A 12,039-nucleotide genomic window follows, 5' to 3' on the forward strand; every position below is an offset into this window, starting at 1 on the left:
CCCCTCAGAGGCATTTTGTTAGCTCTTTAGTTCTGAAGGGGCTAGGTATCGAGGAAAAACCACCTCTGAAGTCCTTTCCATGCCATGGGAAATCATGTCTGAAAAATGAGCTGTGCATTGCAGAGACGTCTGCACTTAGAGGCACATCTGCCTGACAAATCAAGTGAATTTAAGGTTCCTTCAAAGTGATGGTTCTTCAAAGAGAGGGTTGAGCCTGCTGGCCCTATGATGTTTTATCTGTAGGCACCTGTTTCTCCTACTTCAGGGTTTAGATGGTTTGTCACTTGTATTTTTCCAACACTGATCAGTTTATGGTTGGCAAAGGGCCCTTACCCACTCAGTGCTCACCATTCACTTTGTTGTTTCCAAGGAGCACTGGAGAGAGGGCGAATCTGGTGGCATCATCAGTTCCCACTCCTGTGACCTTGATTGTACCAAACCTCTCTATGCTTTGTGTTCTTTACCTCCTCAAGGGATGAAAGTGGTACCTACTTTAGGGGCTTACTAGAGTAGGTGATGCACTTCAAGTGCCCCACAGATAGCATCTTTCATAAAAATTGGGAGCTATTAATAAGACTACCAATAAAAACATACATGGTTTGTAACTAAAGTTTAAACAACAGTTCTGTCCTGTGCTTATTCTGAAATTAATTTCCAATCGTTCCTTGAAGTTTTTGGTTCCTGGAACCAAAAGTTGAACATTTTTAATAAAATTATTTTGTCAGTTAGCAAACTTTGTCACTAATGATTTTTGGTTTAGAAGTAGAGTTCTTCATATAACAAACAAAAATTTTACTTTATATTGATCATCTGGACAGTGAAATAGCATAAGCAATTTAATTATATTTGATACACATTTTCATGTTTAATCATATTTACATCTGTATCAGTTTCATACCATGTAACTGGTACAGTTCTGAAAAATGTTTGTTCATTTGCAATATGGTCTTATTTTAAATTATATTTTGTAAAAATATGAAATCTTAAAAATATGTAATCTTCACAGCTGTGTTTTATGAGTAATAAATTTGAAATTATTGACACTTTCTATTGAATTCTGTAGACTATATTTTAACTGAGAAAATAGTTTTTAAAATATACTAAATTTTCTTCTGAGTTCAGAAATCTCTATTAAATAGAAAATATGCTCAATTTTAATTTTTTTATATTAAAATATAAAAACATTTCAACCTCAAATTTTTCATTAGGTTTAGTTTTTATTTTGCCTCTCTTCAAGCTTTTTCAGCAAATATTTTATTGTTTTTCAAAATGTTAATATTTCAAAATCATTAGAATTCTCATTTTTTATTTCACTCTGGTATAGACCACAAACTTAGCAATTTAAAAACAGAATTTTAAAATCAAATCTTGTCTATTCTCCATGCTCTTTATGGTTAATTTATGCAGTTCCTCCTTTGTTTTTATGGGTCTACATGTCAATATTTCCTATTTTCAAGCTTTGTTTTAAATAACTGAAATACATTAAAAACATCAACATTTTAGGGTTTTTTTATTTTCTGAATGATTTTATTTGACATCTCCAACTAATTTCCCTTTATCCCCTCTCCCCTCCCCCCCCCCCCCCATTTCTCTGGAAAATCCTAATAGAGACACAGTAAGCTTTCTAAAGCTATACTTTGATTCCATGAATTGAAGGATAAAAATAAACTGAACCACTTTTGGAACTTACTTTCCACTTGATGAGTCTACCAATGCTGACATAAAACTGGACTCATTTAACTCTGCAAAATTCTTTTGCTTTTCAAGCCAATAAATCAACAGCTACCACTTTGCATTTTGTCCTTGCACAGAAAATTTGAAATCAAACGTGAGCAAGATAAACTTAGAATGATAGAAATTTGGTCTACATAGAGTCGTTTCATAGGATGTTCTATAAACACATCTGTTGCTGCATGTACTAAATCCTATCTTCAAGTACAGTCACCTTAAATTATAATACTTGAAGCCCATGGAGGTGTTTTATCAGTATACCTGATTCTCCAGTTCCCAAGGTGGATGGTGAATGATGATACATTTTTTGTGAAAGTTACATCACCAACTTTCTTGAGAACCAGGAATCCAATCATTAATATTTTATTAAACATACACTTTTTTCATTTATTGTTCCTGAAATGGTTTATTGTAAAATAAAAAATAAATGAGTTATAATTTTACACCAAAACAATTAAACAACTATCATAGCATCAGACATCAGACTACTCTATTATTTAGTAAGACAGGACTTCTTGGCCTCTTTTTCCCACTCAGATTTCATACACACCCAATATTTTTTACATTTTCCACTGGTTTTGCTGATTAATGTCTTGGTGGCTTGGGCCTCTCAAAACCATGGAATGGCCACGGATTTGGTAAAGTGGATGGTGAACCAAATGGGTCAGCAAGGGGAGCAGCACCAATCCGCCTTCCACCTTCACAAGAGACCTGAAGGATTTCTAAGTCTCCTTCATCCTATCAGCAAGAACTCTATTTTAAAAAGTTAAGTTAAAATTATGTTGCATTTCAACAGAGTTGGAAGAAAAGTAAGGCTTGCTGATTGTCTTTAAATTTAACCACCAGTTAAAGCAGAAATTCTGTTCCCTGAACATATGCTCTACATATACGAAGGGAAATCATGGCAGAAACAGTACAAAATTGAAAACTCCCAAACTCATACCAGGTTGTTTGAATGCAATAGCTACAAAATAGCAGAGTTAAAAAACAAAAATTCTGGGACAAATGCCAAATCAGAAAGACATTGGGGCAACAGATGTAAATCGGGACTGTCCCAGGCAAACTGGGACACATGGTTAGCCTATATATGGATCACCACCAGACCTTCCGAATTATTGCCACTCACACAAATGACTTATCTGATAGATATGTAAAATACTTGTCACTTTCACCACTTTCAAATTTAATTTCCTCAACTTTCATTTCCACAAAAAATACGTTCTTTATATATGTCTTTAAAATATCCCTACTGTTTTTGTAGTTGTTGGATATCATGAGAATAACAACATGATAAAATACTTCAAAATTAAACCCAAACTCAGCAAACATGAAAAGCAGACTAAGCTAAAATCTGATGATTCTTACCACCAGTAGTTGGTATGGGCAGAACTAATGTGTTTTGCTAGGGATCATAGCTTTATTCATAAGTGTGACCATAAATAAGTTGACAGTTCACTAGAAGGGAAAAATCTTGTTTTCATATTGTTGAGTAGATTATATAAAAACCTGAACCCACATAAAGTTACAGATAAGGAAAATTGAAATAATATGACCCATCTGAGAGATGCTCAGTTACAAATCTGTCCGTGTCCACAAACTGAAAACCAGAACCTTCAATAAATTCTTTGCTTTTCTTTCTCTGTTGAATGATCCTTCTGACAATCTCTGATAGGATAAATTTTATTGTGTTTTAAGTTTCAAAGTCATGCCTTTCATTACCTACTCTTTCCCCCATGTTTTCAATCATACGTTCTCTCATAAATAATTGTTTATACTTCTGTCTTCCATAGGACTCTGTCCAGGTCAAGGCCATGTCTTAACATCACTTATATCTAAACACTCACTTGATATTATTTAAAACATAGAAATTAGCTTGAGACATGTTTATTGAAGAAACGTCAAGGTTACATCAACTTTCTTGTTATAACAGTCCTATGAATCATTTTTAATAATTGCCATTTTAAAATTCAAATTAACTTATAAAAGATTTCATAGAGCCCAGCATGATAGTTAGACTCTTAGTACCATACCTTGAGACCAAAATAACACCAGGAGCTATTCTGGTTACAGCAATGCATTTGAGTAAATGTACATGCACATAGCATTTGTGTTTAGGAGCTAGTAATTCACACATGTGCAGGACCATGTGGAAGTCTTTGGTATCGCTGGTGGGGAAGACAATAAAGGAGTCACATCTCTCTGCAGAAACCCAGTCTCTTTCACATCGCAGATCATCAGATCCACACAGTTGGGTTTATGACACTCATAATGAATTGCAATTTTCACAAAAAAATTATAAAATACTACTTACACATGAGAAAAATTTAGTTCATATTTACAATTATTTAGGAAGTCATCACTGAGGCTGCCCTTAAACAATCAACACTTTGGTTAACTGAAACTGGCTTTCTCTTATAAAAATGGCCATTTTTTAAAACTATAAAAAAATTATATTTAAAGAACATAGTGTGTTTCAGGGTAAAAGCATTTGCCTATGTCGACAACATTAGGCTTTTCCTATTTTGAGCCCCCATTTAATGTCGCAAGATTTAAAGAGTATCCTTAGGTAAAAAGTGTACACATGCAGAAACTCATGGAGCAGGCTGTGTTTCTATTTCAAGGGAAAATTGTGTTTCTCCTATTACCCACCATCACAATACCTGTCTGAATTGTTGTTGAAAGTCATTCATCAGCTTAGAAGTAAATAATTTTCTTGACATGGTGAAGGAAAACTACATCAATACGGAGAAAGATAATGGGGTGATTATAGTAATTATCACATGTTACCTGGGTAGTTAATACCATTTAATTCTGTTCTAATTTATTATAGAGCTAGTAAAAGTCACATTAGGGAGAATATACAAGATGAACTAAAATTAATGAAGTTTTGTTCACTGGAAATGAAAAAAATAAAAGGCTTTAAAATAAATTTAATTTATAATTTTTTGTCTAACAGCTGGGGCAAATTTTAATTTACCTATGTTAGGGTTTGAGAGGGATTAAAATAACTTTCAACTATGAACACTATTACAGATACTTATCTAAAAGATGAGAAAGTAAAGAAGATAACAGACTTTTAAAATGTCCAGTTTTTTCAGAAGTTATGATCATTTGTTTTGTTGACTATCATTTTCTTTTACTAGACCATGGATTATTCAAATGCAGAAATCTCATTATTTCTATTTCCCCCCCAAGCCTAACAAAGTGCCTGGTATATGAAAAGCAATCTGTGGAGTGCTGGGTCTGGCTCATGCTGGTTTCCGAGAGCTGTTAGATTTTCAGGAACTGTACAGGCTGTTGTGTTTCAAACTTGGTCGCTTGAAATTGGGCCTGGTGGCAGTATTTACACCCTGTGGCCTATTAGTCATGGAAAGGGCTATTCCCCCAAAGAGCGGGCTAGTAAACATTTGCTGCTCTACCACCAGAAAGCCGTCTGCAAGTGGTGAGTGAACAAAGAATGACCGAATGGAAACAGTGTGGCACATGGTACTCTGCAATAATAAAAAGATCCTTCAGTCAGTGGACCAACACTCCAACCACTGAGCCAAAACAGCTAGGGCCATACAGAGAATATTTTGACGGTTGCGAGAGGGAGGGGTTGGGGGGCTGTGTGAAAAAGTGAAGGGATTAAGACTCACAAATTGGTAGTTTCAAAATAGTCAAGGAGATGTAAAGTGCAGCACAGGGAATATAGTCAATAATATTGGCCTATGTATTGCGTAGGTGGGTACTAGAATTATCTGGGGGATCACTTTATAAATTATATAATTTTCTAACCACTATGCTGTACACCTAAAACTAATATAAAAAAAGAAATGCAAACCACTCATGAAACAAACACCCAGCATTAAAGATAAAATATTTGTAATTCGGTGCCATGCAGGCTTGCGGTTCTAATTTCGGCTCCAGCACGGATGAGTTGTGCACTCTTACGAAAGGCACTCGCATTCTCTGAGCTTTAAACCCTGTGCACCATGTAGGATGCGCAAAGAAGCCTGCAGCCTGGAGGAGAACCTTCACCCGAGGGCGCTGGCAGCCTGGGCCTGGGCCTCCAGCCGCCAGGACTGTTGTGAACTAAAGGCCGACAATGATTGTCACTTTGAAGCAGATAATGATGAACTGAGCACCAGTGGTCTTCAAGAACAGGCCTTCAGGGCCTGGTGCAAAGGATGAGCTGCACATTGCTGAAGCAGGGGCAATGGATTAGAAGGTAGCTTTGAAAAGCCTGTACAGCCGGTGGGGTCCCTTGGGGGCCTTGAAATGACATTGCCTGTGATCTTAGAGTTACATGTGGGTAGAGGCCTGTGCATATTAGTGGACGGTGCTTAATAGCTGTGGCGGAAGGTGCTGAATCAGAAGGTAAAGAGAGAGGGAATGTAAAACCCTCAGGTATGTCTGGGAGACAAGCTGCTCCTAGGAGTGGTAGCAACATTCCACAGAAAAAAAGTAAAACTTGCTGCTGATAAATGATGATGATTTTGATGATGAGAAGTCTGATGCAAAGGCTTTAGTCAAGAAATCTATATGCTACACTCCAAAAAAATGGCACAAACATCAAACCAGAGTGAAAAAGACTTAAAACCATAAACACAAAGGCAAAAGGTAAAGAACCCTTCAAAAAAAAAAAACAGGAAAAAAAATTATAAGACGCTACAAAGACCTAGTAGAAGTCATTAAAGCAAGAATGCAGGTGGAAGTAGCCAAAGGCAGCTGTCTTCCCAAAGCGGAGGTCAGGTTCATCAATTACGTGAAGAGCTGCCTCTGAGTGACTGACCTGAAGGCCACTGAGGCTCTCCGGCAGTGGAGGGAGTCTGGTAAACAAAATATTTTTAATAGCGTGTTAAAATGTTTGGTTTTATCTCATTTCTGTAACAGTTGATATATGACGTCTGTTTCATAATGCAGAGTGGGAGCTTATCATGTTTGATGGACGTTGTCCAGGTTCCACTGCCAAGGATCTGTTGTGCAAAATACCCGTTTGGTTTTTAAAGATGGAACTCAGTTCACGCTTTACTTGATTTTAGTATGTATGGAATGTTATAAAAGAAGTGGCATTGAGGCGAATGGAAATGGTGGGGAGACAAAACTGTACATGTGAAATAAGCTCAGTATTTTAATAAAGTCAATAAATAAGTAAATTATTTGAGGCTGAAGTAACTTGCTCAATGGTGTGTGTGTGTGTGTGTGTGTGTAAATACAGGGTACAGGGTACTAATGCTCACTGTAAAAAAATAATAGAGGTTAAATATTCTGATTCCCTAGAATATATGAGATCAAATCAGAAGAAACTGATACTTCTGAATAACTGATCAGAAGTCTCAGTTATTTCACATGGCTTCACTTTTATAGTAGGTATGCGATAAATATTTGAAGGAAGAAAGAAGATAAATAAAAGAGGTTAGAAAGGAGAGAGAATAGAGAACATATCAGAATTTTATTCAATAAAACATTTTCGACATGTCCATACACATCCTGCTCAGTCTTCCACTTCATCACTGCTGCCGGTAATTTATGCAACAGCAATGGATGTTCTCTCAATTTGGTTGCAGGGACTGAAGCCCCTAGAGATGGCGTCTAAACTGCAATGTGTTTACTACCACTTAAATGGGTAATGTGTATTAGTATATTGAAATACATTGACAAAATGGTAGTTCATTTAGCCATATTTTGGGGACCACTTTAAGAAACACATTTTTATCTATTTGTGCAGCTAATTACTAATTTTTAAAAAGCAATACATGTCCTTCATAAAAGACGTGAAAAAAAGATCCTAGCTATACTGTGTGTCAAGGAGAACACATGTAAATATTACTCAGCGCACAAAGACCACACTGCGGACCCTGTCCTGAAGAATGAGCTTAAAACTAACAAACATGCCATGAACATCTTTCCATTGAATGCATACGGGTCTGTTTCATCCCTTCTTTCTACATCATCTCCCATTGCATGGGTGAGTCAAAGTAGACTAAAGCTCTTACTTTTGACTTTCATAAAGAATACAGCAATGAACATTTGTATGTGCATATTTATATATTATGTTAACATTTTTATATTCTTATTTATAGGCACACTTTCTGTTACATATGCAGGCACACACACATATTGTTTTTGTACATGTATAAATATTTATACATGCATAAGTCTTGGAGTTGGAAATGCAGGCAAATGAAACTTTCCATTTCAAATCTGGCCTAACATAACTAAATTGTTCCCCAAAGAGGTTGTGCTAATTCATAATTTTCCAAAAGTGTGTCTTGTACTTATAAAACACTTCATCAATCATGTCTGGAATATTTGCAAGTTTGATATATGAAAAAAACTTAATTTGCATTAATTGATTTATTAATGAGTCTGATCATCTCCACATGTATTTATGATTTTTATTTTTTTTCTATATTTCCTCTTCATATTTTTGTTCATCTTTCTGTTGGGTTGTAAGGAGACTGTTATTTTCTTTAAATATATTTTTTTGTCAATATCTTCCAAATAATGTTCACAATTTTTGTTTTTCCTTAACTTTCTCTGGGGTGCTTTTTATTATGCCAATATTTTAAAATTGTAGTGAAATCTGTCAATATTTTCTTTAATGATTTATGTAACACACATAAATTCTCCTATTTTCCAATATTTTATAAGTATATATATATTTAACTCATTGATCTGTCTGGACTTTATTTTGATGAAATGAGTGAGCACTGGCCTGTTTATTACCAAATGACTGAAAATTACCCCAGTGACACTTACTGAATAATTCATCTTCCCCTTGTCTATTGAAATACTTGCGTTCTTATATTCTAATTGTCACTGTATCTTGGGTTTCTTTAGACTTTTAAAAATTATTTTCCAGTGATTTATTCTATTTCTGCATCTACTTCATCTTGTTGCAATTTTGGTTCTTTTTATTATATGTTTCGATATTATTTAGGACAAGTCCTCTCCTTAATCTTGTGTGTGTGTGTGTGTGTGTGTGTGTGTGTGCAGTTTACCAGATCTTCTTAAATTTTTATTTTTTAAACAAATTTTCAAGTCCTTTGACACATTGTAAACTTAAACTCAGAGAAACAGACCCACACACTCACATACACACACTGAAATTTTCATTGAGTATACACTAAATTTATTGATTAGTTTAGGGAGAACTGACATGATAGAAAATTAAATTTCTGTGTCTAAAAACAATAGCTTTCTCCATTTATTTCAACCTTCTTTTTGCTTTGACGTTTTTGTAATTTTGAATCTTACAAAATTTTAGAAACTTTATTTTCAAGATTTCTTTTGCTTTTGCTGTTGTGAATTGGACATTTTAAAAATTGCATTTTCTAAACTGTTATTATTTGTGTTGTATACAGGTAAGGTATTTTGTGCATTTGTTTTTAACTTTACCACTATTTTGAAATTCTTTAATATTTCTAAAACCTTTTTTGGTAGACTCTCCTGGTTTTTCCATTTTTGCTGTTGTTTTCCACATACTATGTATTAAATACCTTCGTTCTCTAGTCTAATGGCATTGACAAGCAATTTCAGAATAATAGGAGAAAAAGTTGGTATTTGTATCTTAAACATGACTTTGTTTGCAAGGTTTTTAGGATTTTTCTGGTAAACAAGATACATATAAATTGAGGGATGTATTATATGTGTTTTCTCAGTACAGAATCTATCAGTTCTCAGTTTTTTATATTATTTAAGAAATTATTAAGCATTTATTACAACCTTCCATACTCTCTTTACCCTCACTATATTTAGGGAGTAATAGTCACATTTTTAATAAAATTTAGGATATATCCCTGTTTGATACATTCCACTGGTGTTTTAACATACTACTAAAATTGATCTTCCAATATTTTGTTTAGGTCTTTATAAGTGGGAAATATTTGGAATTTTCTTTCTCAGTCATATCTTCTAAGTTTTTCTAATGGTGCTATTATTGTTTTGTAAGAAAGAATTGGAAATATTTCTCCCTTATTTTTATCAGTGGTCCCCAACCCTAGCTAGCTGCACATTAAAATTTTAAAAACCATGAACACTTAAAAATTCCTAAGGCCCGAGCCCCACCCCAGGTCACTGACACGATGGGGATGTGAGTGATTTCAGTATGATATAGTCTCAGATTTCTTCTCTTATTGTCTTATGGTGACCATGCCACCTCGACTCAATCTTTCTGACTGAGCAGAGTAAAGGATGCAGTGTAGATCAGCAGCCCAACCAAGCATCTTCCAATAACAGAACTAAGAGGTTATTCCAGGTTTGGGCCCTTTGGCACTTTTATAAGGTGTCTCTGATCCTTCCGTAAATGAAACAGTTAACGATGCTCACCTATTAGGACCTTGATGAGATACCATATTCAGCTTTTTGAGCACTTGATTCTGAATCCATTGTTTTCCTAGCTACTTCTTTATCTGTAGACCTCAGTTTTTTCTGGATTCCCTTACCAACTTCTCTCTTTCCTAGAGTGCAATTGGTCATTCATTCCATCTTAGATGATCTCCTCTCTATAATAACAAATGTTCTATCTTCCAGTGGTCTCTTTCTCAATGTCCTTATGCTTTATTTCCATATTCATATTGCAAGTGACCCTCTTCTGCTGGCTGTGACTGCCCCATATTGTACATTGTGCCTCAGAATTCATCCTCAAGGGCAATCTTTCCAAGCAATCCTGGTCCTCTGCTCCCAAGTTAATTTTCAGGCTCTCTTTAGCTGCCCCTACTTTTGATATAGTTGCAATAAAACCAATGTATTGGATAACCTTCACAACTTATCTCATTCTTGCAAAAGACTATCATCTGTTTAAGAACTGACTTTAAGTTCTCTTGGAAAAATCATAGCCAAGTAAACTCACTATTCTTACCATTCCTGTTACTCTCAGTCACTTTGCAAGTATAAATCTCTAGGATCCATTTGTGTGTTCACATTCCCGCATGCTCTAACATTCCTACCAAACTCCCATCCTGTTGTTCTCACTCTGAATTTTGTTACTGCTTAGCACTGGTTGTTGTGGCAAAACATAAACAGGTGGATTCAATGAAAACAAATGTCATTATAGTCTCAACGACTTCACTGACAATGTGATTTTACCTCTGGCCAGGCTTACCCTCTCCATGCTTTCTCACACTAAAACTTCTCATTTTCCAGCCCTATATATTTCTGTCTGAAAATTTAGATAAAATACATTCCCCATTCCTGGGAACAACTCATTAATTTTTCAGCTTTATGTAAACAGTTTGCTCATCTAATGCTTTTATCATCCTTAACTCTCCTCTCCTCACTGTCACCTACCAACCTCCCAGCTCCCTCTCCCCACAGTTCACTAAACATATTAGCCTTTAGATTATTGTCTTCTTACATATGCTCAGCCTGTGTGATACCTCATCACTGAACCCACCCATTCGATTTGACCTCCTAAACTTCAACGACTTTCATTTTCATTACAGAACAATCACCCCGGCCAATGACCACACTTTGAAATTAAGTTTCATGTAACAGATACATAATTCTAAAATTTTACCTTTGGACATTCTACTTAACTTCCCTACTTAATTGCATCTTTTTCTGTTATTTTGTCTTTCTTCTTCCCATCAAATGCAGAAACAAGTCCTGCTGACTCTGTTTCCAAAACATGTCTTTCATCCAACAGCTTGTCACCACCTCCTTCAGGATCATAGTCATTCCGCTCCCATCACATCTCACCTGGGTCTCCAGCTCGCTACCCACTCTGTTTTTACTTCTCTGCCTTTCTTAGAAATGAAATCAGATCATATTGCAACCTAGTTCTAACCCTTCTTTGGCTTCCTGTTGTAAATAGGGTAATACTTAACTTCTGCAAAGCCCCGCATAATCTGTTCCCCGCCTACCTCTTAGGCCCTGTTTCTTATTACTTCTCCTTAGTCACTAGGCTCCAGTTACAGGGATCTTCTTATCTTCTTTTGAAGATGCCAAGCTTAGGACAGCCTCGGGCTTTTGTACTTTTCCCCCTCCTGCCTAAAACACTTCTCTCAGATCTTTGCCTGACTGCTTCTTTTGCATTATTTAGATTTTAGCTCAAATGCCTTCTTCTCAGAGGGTTCTGTTAAAATATTAACCAAATCACTCTCATTCCAACAAGTATTAAAACTTTCCTACATAGTTTTAATCTTATGAAAACTTAATCTACTGTAGATTTTTTTTCTTTGTGAAGCTTACATAAAAGAACTTATAGATATAACAGTATGTTTTAAGCTAATAACAACTTGCCTTCAATTATATACAAAAACTGTACACTTGTTTCTTCTACATTTTATGGTATCGATATCATACTTTACTTTACAGCTTTTT

At 35.4% G+C, this 12,039-nt stretch overlaps 1 pseudogene; it reads left to right on the forward strand.

The window, feature by feature from the left end:
* The first annotated feature begins 5,712 nt into the window (after positions 1 to 5,712).
* LOC148092639 (nucleophosmin pseudogene) lies at positions 5,713 to 6,318 on the forward strand (annotated as a pseudogene).
* Positions 6,319 to 12,039: the final 5,721 nt, after the last annotated feature.

This window comes from Miniopterus natalensis, chromosome 8 (genome assembly GCF_054644295.1).
Source record: "Miniopterus natalensis isolate mMinNat1 chromosome 8, mMinNat1.hap1, whole genome shotgun sequence".
NCBI classification, from domain to species: Eukaryota; Metazoa; Chordata; class Mammalia; order Chiroptera; family Miniopteridae; genus Miniopterus; species Miniopterus natalensis.